The sequence below is a fragment of the Periophthalmus magnuspinnatus genome, chromosome 14 (genome assembly GCF_009829125.3).
Source record: "Periophthalmus magnuspinnatus isolate fPerMag1 chromosome 14, fPerMag1.2.pri, whole genome shotgun sequence".
NCBI classification, from domain to species: domain Eukaryota; kingdom Metazoa; phylum Chordata; class Actinopteri; order Gobiiformes; family Gobiidae; genus Periophthalmus; species Periophthalmus magnuspinnatus.
In genome coordinates, this window is record NC_047139.1 from 18,971,515 (window position 1) to 18,991,644 (window position 20,130).

The 20,130-nt window shown below is 40.3% G+C and overlaps 1 protein-coding gene across 3 annotated transcripts in view; it reads right to left on the bottom strand.

Annotated features, from left to right (window-relative positions):
- ntm (neurotrimin) overlaps positions 1-20,130 on the bottom strand; it is a 945,217-nt gene that overhangs the window by 19,631 nt on the left and 905,456 nt on the right. The gene's annotated exons all lie outside the window — the stretch shown is intronic.

Genomic DNA, 20,130 nt, shown 5'->3' on the forward strand with positions numbered 1-20,130 from the left:
ATTTTTGAGAAATTTTGAAGAATGGTGAGCTGTTAGCATGCTAATTGTTGCTAGGATAACCATGACGGCAGAACTCTTTTGTGGTATGTGAAAGTAGCGCTTCATAATTAGGATGCTAGGAATGCGTTGAAGTGAGGAATATCTTTGGGCTATTGCAAAACGTTTAAAATGAACAAGTGCCATTTTTCATGTTAAGAGAAAAAATCAGGAAGAGGATGACTTTAAATAATCTTTAGTAATGTGCTAATTAGAACTATTTTAACCTTGGGGCCATATTTGACATAACTTATTACATCTCTCAATGGAAATAATATAGCACAAGGACTTGAGTTGAAAAGTCTTTCCTCGATAGTAGACAGTGACAGCTACAAAAATATACCTAGAGTTGTATTTTGTTTCATTCATCCTTATTTCGTTCTTCCATGAATCCAAAATTGTCTTCTCTGAGTACTCAAAAAAAGATTGCATATTGGGCGTTTAGTTGCATCACAGATAAAACTCTGGGCTTTTTCTTACGCCAGTTTTTAAGTCCATAAAAAGTCCATAAACCATCACCAAACTAATTCTGCCGTCAAACTGTATTCTTAATGAAAACATGGCTCTGTTTGCATAGTATTCACGAAGGAAAATGACTTCAACTGTTTACTTTTTAAATGTTCATTCCCGTTGCTGACAGCAGAGGGAGCTCCAGCACCTAAACGCCTCATTGGAAACAGAGTTGTTGTATATAAAATGTGTTTTTCAAATCTAGACATGATTTTAAGTTAGAAAATATGAAACACTTATCCTGACATAACCAAAGAATTTTTAAAGGGAATTAAAGCCACAATGTGTTTTTTTCTCCTGCAGTTGACTCATCGTTTATTGTCGCCGGGGCAACCTGTCATGGTCAGAAGTGCCTCTCTCTGTTGCAGGAGTTCTAATCATTTAGCCATTGTGCAACAAAATGAATTTAAAAAAGCTGTTTTACCTAAATTAGAACACTTGATTAATTCTCAGGGGAAATTGTTCAGTTGTTGCGTCAGTTCCCTCCACTAACATAAATATCATTGGCAAATATTAACCCAAAACATACATGATAATAAAATAAAACAAACGGTAATAAACTAAACTAACAGTAAAATAAAAAATAAACTAACAATAATAATAGATGAATGTGACAGTAATCGTAGGCCTGCAATCACTTTATTTCAAGGCAGATTAATCTTTTTCATATGTGCAGTGGAAAATAAAAACATGTCCGGGTTAAAGCTGACACAGGAGCTAACCACATTTGTGACTCTGGAACTTTACTTCAAAATGTTCCACAGTATGGCATTAAACATCACATACAATTTATTATGGGTGCTTTTATTGCTTAAAAATTATTTGTCTTCATGGAAATGGAGGTGAAACATTCCAGGCAAAGTAATAACATCTCCAAGTAGACAAGCAGGTGCGAACCCTTCAACAGAAAAGCTGATACAGTGCATTACTTTTTGGAGCTTTCTACCAAGATATAACATTTTTCCCTCATCAAAAACATGAAGAGGTTTTAGGTGTCATCCATGCATGTTTGAATAATCTAGAGATCTCTTCTGGGCCCTATTCAAACCCTTCTCACAGTTAGCGGTACAATCCTGTCCATGACTCCGTCCCCAAGCCTATGTCATCCATGTCCTGCACAACAATTTTTAATGAATCCCGTCTGCACCACTAGTTTAGCAAGGAGTGAATGCTTACCAACTCTGTTAATCAAACCTGTTGCAAACATTTACGCGAGAGACCTCTGGAAAAAATGGCACCTTATTTGTCTGTTATTAATGTTCATATCTTGAGTTATGGACAAAATAGTGAAATAAAAACACCAGGATCATGAACTGGAGGGGCCATAGTTTCTCAATAGAACATGAAATGGAGCCAGAGTTGATGCTCACTTCATATTAGAAAAGCGGCTGCTAGCAGGTTAGCTATGTCCATTTATATCTACAGTCTATGGTAGCAGTTAATACTCCATAGAAGTGAAATACCCCCTCTTTAAGAATAGAAAACGATCTAAAAGCGACCTATCCCCTGTATCTTTACCATAATAACTCTTTAGCAATAGTAGTAGTAGCATTAGCAGCACTGATGTAGCCTGTAGCTCCCTCTCTTCCTGATACAACAGCACAGATTCACACGAGCCGAAGCTCCGCCAGGTAAACATCAGCTCTGAACGTGGATTTCCTGAAGCGTTTCTATTGTTCCTTTCAACGCTTTACAAAGGCGGGTTCCAGCTCTGACATTTCTGCTCTGCTCATTACAACTACAGGCTGATTAGTGCTTTGTGCCGACGCTCTCATTATCAAACGCCTGTCACAACGCCTCACGTCCTGCCACCACTTTGCTCAGAAAAGAATCGGAATTATGGACGAAATATTTTGGGAATAAGGTGAACAGTTTTGAAATACAAATAAAATAGAATGGAATTGTGAATTTGTGTTTTCTGACAGGAACCGGTTGCAGTTATGGTGGGATTTACAATGTCTATAGTGTTGAAATAAAAATTCAGTTTACATTACACAATTCAAAAGTTAGTACAGTATTACGCAAGGAAGGGAAATTGTATTTGTGTAGCACGATTGGTACACAAAGTAATTCAAAGTGCTTTACAAAAAAAGAAAGACATTAAAAATCGTAATACAACAAATCAAAACATAAATAATCCCAAATAATCATCATAAAGCCAACATTAAACTGAGAAGAGTGCAGAATAAAAAACTTTCATTGTCAAAGTAGAGGCCTGTCTCATATCTTCAGGAAGACTGTTCCAGGTTTTGGCTGCATAAAACATGTGGGAGATGTACTTTGGTCCTGGGCCATGGAGAGACTTGTTCACAAACAGAGCTGCTTTAAAGTCTCTTCTCTGAGCCACAGGAGCCAGTGCAGAGACCTGAGCACAGGACTTATGTGCTGGTACTTCCTGGTTCTAGTCAGGACCCGAGCAGCAGTGTTCTGGATGTACTGCAGCTGTCTTAAGGCTCGTTTGGAGAGGCCAGTGAGCAGGGCATTATAGTGGTCTAACCCACTGGAGACAAACGCATGGATAAGTCTCTTTAAGTCTGGTTTGACAGTATACATTTGTTTTGTGCAGTGTTTTTAGATGGTAAAAAGCTGCAGATAAGGTAGGTAAGTAGGTATTTAAATCTATTTAACTTTGCACACTGTTGGTATTCATATGCATGCATTTTTCAGGAATTTTTGAGAATCCGGAAACAATCTGTTTGCATGCTAATTGATGCTAACATTACCACGGCAGCAAAACTCTCCTCTGGTCCCTGAAAGTAGCGCTTTATAATTAGGATGCTAGGAATGCATTAAAATGAGGAATATCTTGTGCTCCTACAAAACGTAATAGTAAAAAAAAATAAAAATCTTTGGGGCATATTTGACATAACCACTTATTATATCTCTCAATGGAAAGAATACAGCACAAGGAGTTGAGCTGAAAAGTCATCCCCGGATACCAGACAGTGACAGTTACAAATTGCAGTAGGGTTTGCTTTGGGTTGCCTGGGATGGGCTGTTGTGTGCTAGACAAGAGCATAGTACCAGGAGGGCTCATATACAGTACAAGTGGACAGGCTCCTCATAAGGATACATTTAGCAGGCAGAAGCTCGGTGTCAGGTAAGGCTCTGAGGAGAGGTAAAGCATGACAGGCCTGCCAGCGGACGTGTTACGACGGAATTCCCAGCATGCATCACTCTCGCGGCAGGTGGCTACACTGTACATAAGAGGCGTAAAGAGATGACATGCTGTGACAATAAAGGCTTATGGGACCACAGTGATATACACACAGGTGGAGGAGTGTGGAAATAAACAGGGCAGACAATATCAACAAGTTTGTGTTTTTACACTTAAACTGATAATCAGACATAAAATAGATCAAAAGTTTGGTGTATGGGCCAATTCATGCAACAAAAGTATGAAATAGTCTAAAGGAGAATCAAACTGGCAACCTAAAAAATATCAGGCTATTTTATTCTAGTTTTACCATGTTAAGTCAATGTTAATTAATTAAAAGGCACAGTTTACACATATAATAAACACATTAATGCCATACTGTGGAACATTGCAGGCAAGGTAATAACATCTCAAATAGGTGGCAGATCCCTCATTAGAAAAGTTTAGATGGAGCTGCTTTAAGAATAAAAATGACAAATAAAGAAACTATTAAACAAGTAAATAAATAAACAAATACTGGTCAAAGTTTACACCTTGAAGAGAACTCAGACCATCACTCTGGAGACACATTTTTGCAGGAGGCTGATCAAACGTGTGGTGTGAGGCGGAGGGAGGATGGATGAAGTGGCCCGAGGCAGAGTCCCTGTCTCATGTGTCTCTCATGTCCCAGTGAACATCAGTCACTCAGGCTGCACCTTTCACATGCTGCATTTAACCCCATCTGCAGCAAAGTCCTACAAAGTGCTCAGTATATTTACACTATACTCACACTGTGTTTACAGTATACTCACACTGTACTCACACTATACTCACACTATACTCACACTGTGTTTACAGTATACTCACACTGTACTCACACTATACTCACACTGTGTTTACAGTATACTCACACTATACTCACACTATACTCACACTATACTCACACTGTGTTTACAGTATACACACTGTACTCACACTGTACTCACACTATACCAATGCTTCTCAATTATTTTCTATCATGCCCCCCCTATGAAGAAGAAAAAAATTTGCGCCCCCCCCTCCCTCCGCCGCAACTATAATAGTACAATTTAACAAAACAAAAAACAAAAACAAGAACGCAATATAGACCAGATTACAACAAAAAATACTTTTTTTTTTATTTGTAAAATGTAAAATGCATACATTTCCTTGAAATTCATATATATATATTTTTTTTATCCTTATTTGAACTATACACATTTTTGAACAACTGATTGAACCACTTGATACTGAAAAAATAAAATAAAATGAAATTTAATTAAATATCAAATAAAAAATATATAATTAAATAAACATCAAATTAATAAATTACATTAAAACACATTAAAACATTACAATTAAATAAAATCAATAAATAATAATAAATTAATTGATCAGCAACATTAACAAGACAAAAATAAATAAAACAATTTGTCCTGTTTTTTTTTTTTTTTTTTTTTTTTAATCAAAATGAAGAAGTCAGGATTAATGGCTGCAATGAGCATGTTTTGCAGGGCACAGCTTTTCGAACCGGGGTTTGAAGCCTGATACTGCAACTCTCAGCTCCCGCTCAATGTTTAGCTGGACCTCACTTTTCGGGTGACTTCACTCTCGTTACCTTCCCTCTCATTACCTCCGTCTATCTCCATTTCCAACAACATTCTTACGTTTAACAAAAACAATATCTACTATGGCTCCTACCACTACTGCTAGGCCTACTTCAAAGAATATTTGTACTGGTACCACTTCAAAATCACAATCTTTATTTATTTACCTACATCATTGTTCTACAACAACACCTACTACAGCAATAACTACTGCTGCTACTAATACTATGACTACAACTACGACTACTACTAATAATAATAATACTATTGCACTACTGCTGCAGCAATTAGTACGAATACTACTACTGCTATAAGACTATAACAACAATAAGCGCTATTACTACATAAGAAGTAGCTACTACAATTACAACTATACAACTACTACTAGTACAACAACAGCAACTACTGCTACTACTACTGCTGCTACCACTGCTACTGCTGCATAGAATACTTTTACTGCCACCACTTTGAATTAATCTTTATTCATTCACCTACAACAATGTTCTAAAGTTCAAAGCAGTAAAAAACCCACACTGTAAACTGTGTGTATCCTGTGAAGTGTTTTGTCTGCCTTCTCCAGCTGAGTCAGAGCCAGAGAGTCCAGAGCGGCAACTAGTATTAATACTACTACTGCAATATGTCTCTAACAATTAGTGCTACTACTACACAAGAAGTAGCTACTACAAGTACTACTATAAAACTACTACTAGTGCAACAACAGCATCTACTACTACTATGATAACAACTATTGCTACCACTACGACTACTATTACTACACAATACTACTACAACTATAACAAATACTGCTACCACTACTACTACTACTACTAGTCCTGCACAGAATACTTGTACTATTACCACTTCAAAATCGTAATATTGTATGTAAGGCTAGCAGTACAACAACAACAATTACCGCAACAACTACTGCTACCAGTACAACTATTACTGCATAGAATTCTTTATTCATTAACCTGCAACGATGTTCTAAAGTACAAAGCTGTGTGTAAACTGTGTGTCTCCTGTGAAGTATTTTGTGTTTTGTGTTTGTCTGGTTCTCCAGCTGAGCCAGAGCAGACGGTCCAGAGCAGCGTGGGGCATGTCCACAGAATCAGAGCGTTTTATGTTTGGAGACTGAGAACAAATACAGCCAGAGCAAAAGCAGGGGGCTCCCTACTGCCTGTACTTTAACTACTACTACAGTGTAATGGAGAGACTGTTAAGAGGAATGAGGGGAAAAGAGTTTTGGAATGATTTTATGAGATTTTAGAGATTTGGTTACGAGTCATTTGTTGGTAGGGTTGTCAAAAGTTTCAAGATTATTTAAAGTTGAAAATCACATTCTCTTGTCTAAATGAAGAGTGTTGAGTACTGAATCCATCCATCCAAGCAGGGATTTGGATGTTCTTTCAGTCATTACCTAAAGCTCATGACAATAGGTGAAGGTAGGAACAGGACTAAACCAGGACTAAACCAGGACTAAACCAGGACTAAACCTGGGGTGACAGTGACACAGTGGTTAGTCCTTAGGCAAGACACTTCACCCACATTGCCTAGTATGAAAGTGGTGTGTGTGAATGATAGGTGGTGGTTGGGTAGGTGATAGGGCAGCTGTGGCTACAATAGTAGCAACAAGTGTGGAAATGAATGAATAATGACTATAGTGTAGCGCTTTGAGGGGTGTCAAACTCATTTTCACAGTGGGCCACATCAACAAAATGGTTGCTCTGAAAGGGCCAGATGTAACTGTAAGATAAATGTAACCAAATGTAATGTAAATAAATGCAAATATTTTTAATCTTGTTAAATAACCGTTTCTATATTTATCACTTATTCAAGTTACAAATATTGCATATCAATTTGCATAGATATGAAAAAAATGGCTGTGTAACTGTATTTCCTGATAAACTGATATTTTAAAACAGTCATACATTTTAATTTACTTTGTCACGGGCCACATAAAATGACAGTATAGGGGCTGAAGTAACTTGTAGTAGTAGTAGCAGTAGTAGTATTTTTTGTATTTCAAGTGTTCTTCTTTTTTATTTTATTTTTTTACTTCAACCAGAAAAAAATATGGAACCCCAAAAAATACAACACCTTTTTTCCACCAGGGACACACTGACCCAGCAGCACTTCAGCAGAGGGACCACACACAGGAAGTCAAAAGCAAAACAGGAAGTCTCTGGAGACCTTCACCATCCCTCTGCGCCTCTCTGACCCTGAAAACCCATCCTACGACTCAAGGACGAAACACAAAATGTCCAAATGGAATCGAAGAAAAAGCCTGACCCGAGCCAGACAGAGGAGCAGATGGTACAGGCCTATAGATATTTAAGGACAAAACACTGTGCAGCACTGGCCCTACGCTACACTAGCATTTAAATTGGTGATTCCAACCCAGGCGTGAGGGAAATAGAATCCGAGTGGTACACAGAGGCGCTAACAGTCAGAAAGTAATGGATAACCAAACTGCATGCTGGGATACGCATCTTCTTAGCATAATGTCTGCAGGGAGAGGTGCTAGAAATGTCCAGGGTGAATAACAGAGAATTAGAAGAGCCAGACGCAGTGTTCTATTGAATTTGTGATATGGTTGATCAGATTTGGGTTGTCCTGTACCGATGCTGATGTTATATTAGTAATACACAGCGGGGTGTTCTTTGATGATTCATGATTAGTTTTGCTGCGTAGATGTACACAAGACCAAGCTCAGAGATTTCATTACAACTATCTAGAGAACTAATACATGTGTTGCTTTGAATTGCATTGCATAAATGTTCAGAATCGATAACAGTGAAATGGGCTGCAGATTCATGCTTAAAGGCGCACTGTGTGACTTTTTTTTGGTGTGAAAGCTCGGATCTCGGGCGATAGTAGCTCAGCTGGGTAAGTGTTTTGTCCAATTACTGCTCTTCTTGGAAATGTAATTAGCTGAACATTCAAACCCACTGACCCACAAGTTGGCGGTTTGAGTCCAGCTTCTACAAATTAATGCTGTTGTTGTTTCCTTGGGCAAGACACTTAACCCACCTCGTCCCCATTGTCTGTGTACACTGGTGTATGAATGTGTGTGAATGGGTGCACTGAAGGTGGAAAATTGCTATTTAAAAAAAGAAATGTGAAACTGGCAACCCAAAGGAGAGTCATGTGAGACTGAATCTTCTTTCTGATTGGATAAACATCTTGGGAACCAAAACATCAAATTATATCTATGTATTTATTTTGAGCATGTTTACCTTGTATCTTGGCGAAACAGATAGATCATGTTTATGGTCATACAGTTACTTAAAAAAAAAATAAAAAAAAAATTAATAAATACATAAAAAATATAAATAAATAAAATAAATAAGAAGGGGGACCGGAGGGTGTGTTCCAATTACAGGGGAATCACACTCCTCAGCCTTCCCGGTAAGGTCTATTCCAGGGTACTGGAGGGGAGAATCCGACCGATAGTCGAACCTCGGATTCAGGAGGAGCAGTGTGGTTTTCGTCCTGGTCGTGGAACACTGGACCAGCTCTATACTCTCCATCGGGTCCTCGAGGGCTCATGGGAGTATGCCCAACCAGTCCACATGTGTTTTGTGGATCTGGAGAAGGCATTCGACCGTGTCCCTCGTGGTGTCCTTTGGGGGGTGCTCTGGGAGTATGGGGTCCGGGGCTCTTTGCTAAGGGCTGTCCGGTCCCTGTATGACCGGAGCAGGAGCTGTGTTCGCGTTGCCGGCAGTAAGTCAGACCTGTTCCCGGTGCATGTTGGACTCCGCCAGGGCTGCCCTTTGTCACCGGTTCTGTTCATTATATTTATGGACAGAATTTCTAGGCGCAGCCAGGGGCCGGAGGGGGTCTGGTTTGGGAACCACAGGATTTCATCTCTGCTGTTTGCAGATGATGTTGTCCTGATGGCTTCTTCGAGCCAGGACCTGCAGCAGGCACTGGGGCGGTTTGCAGCCGAGTGTGAAGTGGCTGGGATGAGAATCAGCTCCTCCAAATCCGAGGCCATGGTTCTCGACCGGAAAAAGGTGGTTTGCTCTCTCCGGGTGGGTGGTGAGTCTCTGCCCCGAGTGGAGGAGTTCAAGTATCTCGGGGTCTTGTTCACGAGTGAGGGAAGGATGGAGCGGGAGATTGACAGGCGGATCGGTGCAGCGTCTGCAGTGATGCGGTCGCTGTATCGGTCCGTTGTGGTAAAGTAGGAGCTGAGCCGGAAGGCGAAGCTCTCGATTTACCGGTCAATCTACGTTCCTACCCTCACCTATGGTCATGAGCTCTGGGTAATGACCGAAAGGACAAGATCGCGGATACAAGCGGCTGAAATGGGCTTCCTCCGCAGAGTGGCCGCACCCTTAGGGATAGGGTGAGGAGCTCGGTCACACGGGAGGAGCTCGGAGTAGAGCCGCTGCTCCTACACGTTGAGAGGAACCAGTTGAGGTGGCTCGGGCATCTGCTCAGGATGTCTCCTGGACGCCTCCCTAGGGAGGTGTTCTGGGCATGTCCCACCGGGAGGAGGCCCCGGGGAAGACCCAGGACACGCTGGAGGGACTATGTCTCTCAGCTGGCCTGGGAACGCCTTGGGGTCCCCCCGGAGGAGCTGGAGGACGTGTCTGGGGTGAGGGAAGTCTGGGAGTCCCTGCTTAGACTGCTCCCCCCGCGACCCGGCCCCGGATAAGCGGAAGAAAATGGATGGATGGAAAATAAATAAATAAAACAAATAAATTAAACATTAATACATACATAAAATAAATACATACAAAATAAATAAAATAAATATGTATTTTAAAAAAATGTATCACCAAACCAAGATTCATGCTTAGACAGACACTATGTAACTTTTTCTACTAGAGGGTTCATCTTCCACTTGTTATGCTATTGCTTTCTCTGAAGTGTTCCACAAAATGTCATATCTATTTCAAAGGAGGAAATCAAGTGACGCCACCAGGTCAGGTTAGATCTGTAGAGAGGCAAGCCCACACACAATAAGAATGCATGTTTTTTGAGATATTCGAGAAATACAAACACCTGTAATTGAATAAAGATAGTACGACGGAGTATAAGGGTCACTTAAATTTAAAAAAAATTATGCGGGCGATATAAGAAAAAAGTCGTAATATTACGACAAAAAAGTCATAATATAACGAGAAAAAAGTGGTAATATTACGAGAATAAAGTAGTTTTTTATGAGAGTATAGGCTGCTGTGCGTGAATGAGTGACCAGTGCGTTATACGTTATGGAGAATTTGGAGCATTTTGTTCAGATAAACTTTCAACTGGGCTTTATGTAGGATGAAATACCGTGTCTTTTAGCCCACCATCACCACACTACCATCAGTATATGTACTTTGAAGGGGCACTGCCAGCATTTGAGTTTGTTTAGTCAGAGGAACCAGACAGATTTGGAAGAAATTGCTATATCTGAACAAAATGCTCCAAATTCTTCATAACGCACTGGTCACTCATTCATGCACAGCAGCCTATATTCTCATAAAAATCCGACTTTTTTCTCTTAACATTACGACATTTTTCTCGTAATATCACGACTTTTTCTGGCTTCGACTTTAATATCGAAATGCTACGACTTTATTCTCGTAGCGCCCGCATATTTTTTTTTTATTTAAGTGACCCTTATACTCCTTTGTAAGATAGAGAAGAGTGATGTAATATGTCTCTGTCCCATTACTTTAACTTGGCCGGTTCAGAGTTGACACCCATGTTTTTCTTGTAAGTCTTTATGTTCTGTTCTTCTCTTGTATGTGACAGAAGGCTGCTATGCCGACACATTGATGTGAAGGTTCTATTCATCAGTTACTAGTCTGTTTGGAGACAGGAGTCAAAAGGGTTGCAAAAGTTAAATAGATTTTTATTTTAACAACACCACGGTGCAGCACTGGGCCATCCCCGTAGAACCTCAGGCCATAGAAGCCGTTGCCGACATCGCTAACCTAAAGGAAAACTGTCCCCAAACTAACCTCATCAAAAGAAGAGACAAAAACAGAACAGCCGGCCCCACCAGGTCAAACATAAAAGGCTAACTGCAGCTAACAAGCGCGCTGCGGACTGGACCCAGGTGAGCGGAGGTGTGCAGCAAGAGCGAGCGAGAGATTCAACTCAACTCAAGTTTATTTTCACATTTAAAAGAACTTGAGCTGACCAAAGTGCTTCACATAAAAGTCAACAAAAACAAATACACAGATAACACCATATAGGAAAAGAAGGAAAGAAGAACAGCAAGAAGAAAAGAACAATTAAACATAAAAATATCCCCTCTAGGTAGTATTAAATGCCAGGGAGAAGAGGTGGGTTTTCAGTCTAGTCTTAAAGGTTCTATATTACACAAAATTGACTCTTTAAACCATTTCATTCACACGTGTTTGAATGATCTCTCTGTATCTCCAAAGCTCAAAATGCTCTGTTCCACCGTGTGATGTCATGAAGTGGTAGTTTTCAAGTTACAACAGCTACGTTTACCTTTAGTTCAGTAGAGATTGGCAATTTTCGTCCACTGATATACCTTTAATGCCATACTGTTGGAGGTTCTAAGCAAAGCCAGGCCGTTTACAGGTGGCAAACCATCACACAAATCACATAATGTACCTTTAAGTAGTTCAATCCAAAGCTAAAACCCAGTATAAAAATGTCAAATGACCTTGCGTTCCAGTCAGTACCTGTGTCACCTGCTCTTACACCGTTGCTACGTCGAATAAACATACACACGATTGTTCTTATTCCTCCTGCCTGATTATCTGCCTTGGGCATATGGAATTTCTTAAAGTGCCAGGCCCAGAAGGAGAGCCGTGTCCTCTTTGAACAGAGCTCACATGAAAGGAGCCTTCGCCGAGCTACATTCTTCGAAATACTTTGGCTTGAGGTTATGCCATGCTAAGAGTCAGGCTCTGCTTCCCATTCACCCGTCTGCACTGAGGAGAATCTATGCCGACAGTTGGCTGCTGATTTGACCCACCAATAGCAAGGCTGTTTTTGATCATACAAAGAGTAAATAGAAGGCATAGCTGTAACTAATCCCAATGGGGCTATGAGTGTGTGCATAGTGCTGGTGTAGGGAGCAGCGCTGCAGACTGGGAGAGGAAAGAACATGTGCTGTAAGCTAAACCCAAGGCCATATCTGTTATTATTCAGATTTCTATTGTGTAAAAGAAATCACCGAGGACTTGTTTGTATTGTCAAGCTTGTCATGCATGTTTATTTTAATTTTGTTTAAAGAAATGGCTAAAGATGACTATGGAACACTGCAATAATTTTGTTTGTTTGTTGTTTTATTCATGTTCATATAGGAATGCACACTTTGGTCAAAATGTCTCTATGCATCAGTGATTCCGGGTCGTCAGATCTGGTTCTAAAACTAGATTCTTTATTGTGAATTAAAAGAAGTGATTCCTGGTAGATGAGAGCTGAATCTTTATCTATTCTGGCTCAAATGGCGCTACTAAAACCCAAATATAGCAGAGCAGTAATATGGTTTCATAGCTATCAATGTGCATGTGAGGACAGAGGGGCGAGTGTGGTCAGGAGAATAAAAAGGTAAAAACGCATTTATTTTTTGTTTCAAATGTCTGTGTAATCCCTCAGTCGTCCCGGTATGATCCAAGGCAAAAGACAAATTCTGTTCTGCTAACTGGACAAAAGTTTTAGAGTGAAGACGTTTGGCTGCTCGTCCAGATTACCGGTGGACACTGCCTTATATCTGTCTGGAGGAAGGAGCAAACTACACTGAAACTAACACACCTGTTTGCTTACAGTAGATATATCGGTTGGCTGACATACTGGGCCGATATTTGCACTTCTTCATGCATCCTTAATGCCTTAAATCTCCAGCACGTGCCGATATTTTGCTTTGGCCTAATGCTTTATAAAGATTTATTTTAACACTTCAGTGCAAATTGATAACTGCAGAAAACGTGACTACGGCTCTCTTAAAAGTTTGTGGTAAAAAAGGAGCTGTGGATGAGTTTGTTGTAAATTTAAATTGCTTAAATTGGGAAAAATCTGCCCAAAATATCGGCCCCAAATTATCGGTAGAGTTTATCGGCCATCGGTGCCTCTGGTTTTTAAACAATTAAACAACAAACCCATACTGGTCGAGCACATGTTTACAGGTTCTGTTTGTTGGTTAGGTCTGCTGAACTACACTGCACTACACTGTGACTACAAAGAGTGAACTGTGTCCGAGTCATATTTTACATAATCATTCAGGTCACTTATGGGAGCTCTCTCACAGCCATTGTGTTTTGATTTAGGTCTGAGAATGGAGTTATAAATAAGAGATAAATGATGTCTAAATCAAAACAAAGAAACAATAGCAGCCAAACGTCTTCACTCTGAAACTTTTGTCCAGGTGACGGAATAAAATATTTCTTTAGCCTTGTGACAAAAGCTTAGAATTGTAACACATAAGGAGTCGGGCTGTCCATCACTTATGCATTCTTCAGTAAGTAATTTATTATTTACAAAGTTTCAGGTTCGAAAGTCACTACACTTGACTAAATATTTAAGTTGAAAAAGTACAGTTTGTCTTCAGAAATCTTCATTCTAAGTTCTTGGCAAACATTTTTATACTGTATGTATCTGCTGCAGTTTGCATCAGTGTCAGTAGCCAAAGGGTTTAGCAGCACCAAACATGAGCCTTTCAACCCCTTTATTATTCATACATATACAAATAACTGTTAATTGGCTTTCAGTGTGATCAAAGTTTAACGTTTGTTTTGTATCCTTGACAAACTCACATATTTTTATTTTATTTGAAAGCTCAGATCCTCCAGAATTCGCTCAGAGAATTACAGCCTTGAAACTGGGAACTCAAAGGAGAGACTCTTCTTTCTGATTGGATAATTTTCTTGGAAACAAAAACACCAAATTATATATATTCATTTTGAACATGTTTATCTTATATCTTGGTGACAGATAGATCATATTTATGGAGTATAAAAGCAAAAATGTAAAAATCCAAAAATCAAACTTTTCAAATCCTACCACCTCCCACGTTTCTCGTAACCACGACGCCCGGCTGCGCTCCGTGTGATGCAACCTTGAGTCCTAAACCAGCGTCGGAGCTTCACCTTGAAGTGGCTAATAGGCAGAACACACAGACGCCGCACCAATCCACCGGCCCCTCTATCTACTTCCGACTTCAAATGAAATCCCTACCTCGTGCAAATCTGGAAAACTTTTATTGCTCCCGGGCCAAATTCAATCACGTTCTTAGCAGTGCCGCTGTAATACGCCGAGATTCTGGCCCAGACCGACAAACTTTTGCAGCCGGGGAGTGCGTTCGGCCGAGATACTTGGATCCCCGTTTTATCCAGCCAGAAGCCCCTAAAGCCGTCTATCTATCAAAGGTGAGGGAGGCTAGGTCATGGTACGCTCCGACTTCAGCCTGGAAATCATCAATCTTTATGCGCACACACACACGCAGACTCAAACTTGTGTATTTATTTATATAATTCTGTTTTTACCGCCCTGGAGTGCTTGCAATAGCGGGGACATTCGAGCAAAGGCCGGAGGAGGAGAGGAAGAGGAGGAGAGAGGGAGGGAGAGTTCTGGAGGACTGTGATACTGCAACACAAGTTTGGATGGCAACAAAGCGCTGGGACATTTTTGGCTGTGGAATACTGCGGGAAGGAGGGAACTTAACAGCAGTCTGACTGAGTTTTCTTATCGGGGTTTTAGTATTTGGAGATAGACTTGGAAAGATGGAGATGGAGGGATTGTTGTGAAAAGGTAAAAGAGGTGCATTTTGGAGAGAGTCTGGCTTGGAGCTTATACAAAGCAGCAGTGGTAGTATTGTGCATTATTGACATTTTGTACCATTACAATCTATACACACAGTTTAATATTAATGCAGCGCCCTCTGGCTGTTTGGAGCAGTTTTGTGTTTACATTTTAATTTTATATGAATATACTTCTATAGTTAAAGGCTCTGTATCTCATTTTTATTGTCTTACAAATGTGAAAAATAGAACGGTTTGCAACGGTTGGCTGTGTGATTTCAACTCCCACAGATTACTGCTGTCATTGTGTCTTTGGGCAAGACACTTAACCCCCCCTTGCCTGTCTGTGTACACTGGTGTATGAATGTGTGTGTGAATGGATGAGTGGTTCCTTGATTCCTTGACATTTTGACCTCAAGAGCTGCTTATACAATGTATGTGTACAATATGTATATTCCAAATAGGAAGTGATTAAAGGTGCGCTTCCGACTCCATCGACTCGAATGTTTGTATCAACTCGCTCCACATGATCCTGGTGTCTTTATTTTGCTATTGTGTCCGTAACTCACAATATGAACATTAATAACAAATCAGCCGCCCTCTTTCCCCGAGGTTGCTCCCGCTAGCATTACCAAAATGTTTGATTGACAGAGTTGCTGAACACCCGCTCCCGGCTAAACCAGCAGTGCAGGTGGGAAGGGGTGTGACAGCTTCGCTCCGAATTGGCTCTTTGGTTGCTTTGATACTTGCGCTCAGAATTCCTAATATGCAACTTGGCTTCAAATTGGCCGCTATAACTGCTAGCCTCAATGAGCTTCATGTGACTGGAGCCGAACACTATGGGTAATGTCGCACTCCCGTAGTAGATTCATAGACTGTACAAAGAAGTCGGCTAAACGAAACTCCAAACGACCACCGAAGTTAACAGAACATCATGAATAAGAAACTTGGACATTCGCCTCCTGGCTCCGTTTTACTTCAAGCCAACAACTTTTGATTCTTCTTTCTTATTCCAACATGAACTGGGTGAGAATAGCCAGACAAAACTCAGCACTTTCAAACAGCCCCCTTCTGCGAAAACAACAAGAAGGAAAAACAAACCCAAAAGCATTGGATTATTGTCGACTCTGACCGTGTGTGAGCCAAATCAAAGCAGGTCCTTCACCATTGATATTCTGGTCTCGTGCCAAGCTAAACGCCAATATACATCTGCTGCATAGTCGTTGTGTTTATGCTAGCGGAGGTCTTCCAGCGTGAATCTCATTGCACTTCCTGTGATATGGATTTTAAACAGATAAATAAACATCAGAGACCTGTCACGGCATTTATTTTGAACATAAACAACAGAATATAGAAAAGGCTTTGAATGGTGCTGCTGCTCTGAATAGGAATTCACAATCACTGAGGTACAACTTCACTGAGGATTTAAGCTTTATATAAAAAACATAAGCCAATTTAGATTCAGAAAGGACGCTACGAAAGCAGTTTTTAAGTAAAGATGCGGTTTATCAGGGGAGAGGGATGTGGCTGGACCTGCTCCATCTTCTGCTACCTTCTTTGTCAAGAAGATAAATTCAATACAGGGTTCTAGATATATATTGTATATATAAACAGACATAGCTAAGCTGCTAGCTGCTGCATTCGAAATAGGAAGGGATTATGAGCGTAGTTCGGGCTCCATGGACACCAATTTACTTTACATTGAGAAATTGTGGCCCCTCTCTCTGTAACTGCTGCAGTGAGTCTCATCGTTTTGGACTTAAAATGTTCATCTTAACTCGCTCTAAACTTGTTTTTATCTCACAATTTTGTCTGTAAATCAAGATATTTACATTAATAACAGACATATCAGGGCCCTTCTTTCCCTGAGGTTGCTCCTGCTAGTGTTAGCAACAGGTTTGATTGACAGTGTTGCTAAGTGCCTACTCCCTGCTAAACCAGCGGCGTTACCTTCAACAGCCTGGCTTCGGATTGGCTCTTTGGTATATATTCGTGGTTGGAACTCGGCTCCAAATTTGCCCCTATACCTGCTAGTCTCGATGAGTTTCATTTGACTGAACGCTATGGGTGACGCCACACTCTCTTAGTTCACTGGACTAGAGATAGACTGATATTTGGACTTTTTAGCATATCAGCTATCCGCCTTAATTCCAGCACAGGCCGACATTTTGATTTGGTTGATCTGCTGCCTAAGAAGTACACACAAAGCTTTATATTAACACTTAACATTTCGTTACCAAAATATCGGCAGATCTTATCAGCCATCGGTTTCTCTGTATTCTAAACAATCCATATTGGTATCGGCCATTAAAGAACTGAAATCAGTCGATCTCTACTTCAGACCATGCTGCTTTCAAGACTAGATTGATACAACTGTTTATATGAGACATTGGAGAACGTTTCACCAAGCAATGTTTTGTTTTGTTAATCGCTATGGCAACAGTGTTAATCTTTCGTCACTCTGAAACCCATGGTTAAACTGTGACACTGTTTACTATAGATATATTCTGCAACTATATTGTTTTAATAAGAACAAAAATAGTTACGTTACAAAGTCAGGTTAATGGGGGTTGGTGTAATCCAAAGTTTCTGATAATGTAATGTAAGCTTCAGGGCCTCTCTATATATAAAAAAAATACATAGTTTGCATTTGACTCAGAGCCAGCATTTATGACTTTCGATTCTGAGCCAGGACCTTGGTCAGGAGAACTGGCTCATGCACTTTACTATTAGAAAGTACAGCAAGTATCCAGGAATGGAGAGAACATGCAGAAACTAAAACAAAGTAAAATTTAGAAACACAAACTTTATTTTTTAGAAACCATGAAGGTGATAATCTGTGTCCTTGCAAATGTGTTTCTATTACCGCCAGCAACGGCACTGTATGAGTCACAGACCAGTCAGACAAGCACCACAGTTTCAGAGTTTGAGACAAAAACTTTTAATTCAGCCTTTTAACTAAATTTAACAAAAATGTAAATAAAAGGACATGCCTCTTATCAACCAATTATCATGAAGAACATACTTTTGATCGTATTAGTATCAATATGATAATAATAGTAGTATTAATGTCTTAGTCTTCTATGGTGGTTTTCCAGATGCTCAAAGTCGCTTTACAAATTCGTGCATTGTTCATTCACTCCACACCCTTGTACTATTGTAGCCACAGCTGTCCTGGGGCAGACTGGCGGAAACGAGGCCAACTGACCCAACACTACACCACATTCATACTAGGTAATGTAGTTGAAGTGTCTTTCTAAGGACACAAAGACAAATTTTGTCACTAGCGACCCACTGTGACACCTGGAATTCCCAGCGGTGTCCCATCCAAGAATTAACCACGCCCAGACCTGCTTCAGAGATCAGGCTTTGACATGGAGGTTTGGCCACATATAATACACCAATTTCAAGTTCCCTTACACTTTATATCTTTGTTTTTTTGGGGGGGTTTTTTGTGTCACATATATAGTTTTAAAAATTGTTTGAACCACTTTGCAGTAACCTCTTTTATGCGCAGTACAAACAAACTGACCTGACTACTCAAACATGCAAAATGAATAAACACAAATGCAGGTATGTTTAGGAGACTTTAAAAGCTAAAACAAAAGCCTAGTTAGTTGCCATCTTGTATATAAACTTTTTTCTTTTTTTTTGTTCTGAAGCAAAATAAGGCTTCCATCAGAGCGACACCCTGTATTAAGTTGCTCGAGTTGGCAGCTACGTTATCTTGTCTATATCCCACACAGAGTCGACAATATGAGAACCAACTCCCAAAGCTCTCGGCTCCAGCAGCGCAGAGTGGCAGCGGCTGATCTCCTCTGATATCACCTCACTCATATCTGCAATATCAAGATACTGCATTACACACACGCTCCCTTCAGTACTGCAATAAATATTTATACCCCCAGGTCCATGACAGCGGGACAGATAGTGAAATAATGATGTACTCTGTGGCACATTAGAGTGTGGAAGCAGGAAGAGCAGACGAGGGAGTGACGTGAGCTGTTTGCACGCTGGTAACATGCATTAAAACTATGTAGTGGTTAAACAAGTGTCATCTATACAGGTACTGCACAGGCCTCATGCAGATGTGGTTTAGATCTGAGTGTTACATCACATTTACGCTTGCATATACCACTTTTTTATTAATTAATTATGTGGGTAGACAATTACTTTGGTAAATGTTTTTTATATAGTACTTTTCTACCTCAAAGCACTTTACATCAAGGAACCACTCACTCATTCACACACACATTCATACACCAGTGTACACAGACAATGAGGACAAAGTGGGTTAAGTGTCTTGCCCAAGCACACAACGACACCATTCATCTGTGAGAACTGGAATCTCACCGTCAACCTGTGGGTCACTGGATCTGATCATTCAACAAATTATGTTGTCGAGAGAGGGATTCGAACCGCCAACCTTTAGATCAGTGGATTAAAACGCTAGCAACTGAGCTATTGTCGCATAAACAGTTGAGTAAGATTTCCTAAGACGCCCAAATCGTTTTACAGTGCATTATTCATTCACTCTATACTTGGAGGTGGTAAGCTGCTATTATAGCCACAGCTGTCCTGGGACACACTGACAGAAGCACGACTGCCAATCTGCACCATTTGCCTTTCCGACCACCACCAACACTCACTCACTCAGACTACACAATGGAATGAAGTGTCTTGCCTAAGGACACAACAAAAGTACACAATCACTCCTGCCTGACCGCGGCACTTTGTATACCCGGCTGTCTCACATCCAAGTTTAACCAGGCCCGGCCTCACTTAGCTTCTGACAAGATCAGATTGACATAAGATAAGATCGTTTTACATAAATAAACTTCAATTGCACTGAAGATCAGGCATTGACAAGCAGGTACGGTATGTCTTCTGATAGTTGCTTTTTCACTATTTGACAGAACACTGACAAAAGCATCTCATCTATTCAGAGAAAGCTTTTCAGAACATGTTGTTTCAGGGAGACTGGAAATAAAGTTGTTTACCAAGCTCACATCATACTTAAATAATTAAACCATTTTGTGTTTTGTTTTGTCGCTTGTAGTAAATGGTCAAATTTTTATACAGCACTTTTCCACCTTCAAGTCACTCAAAG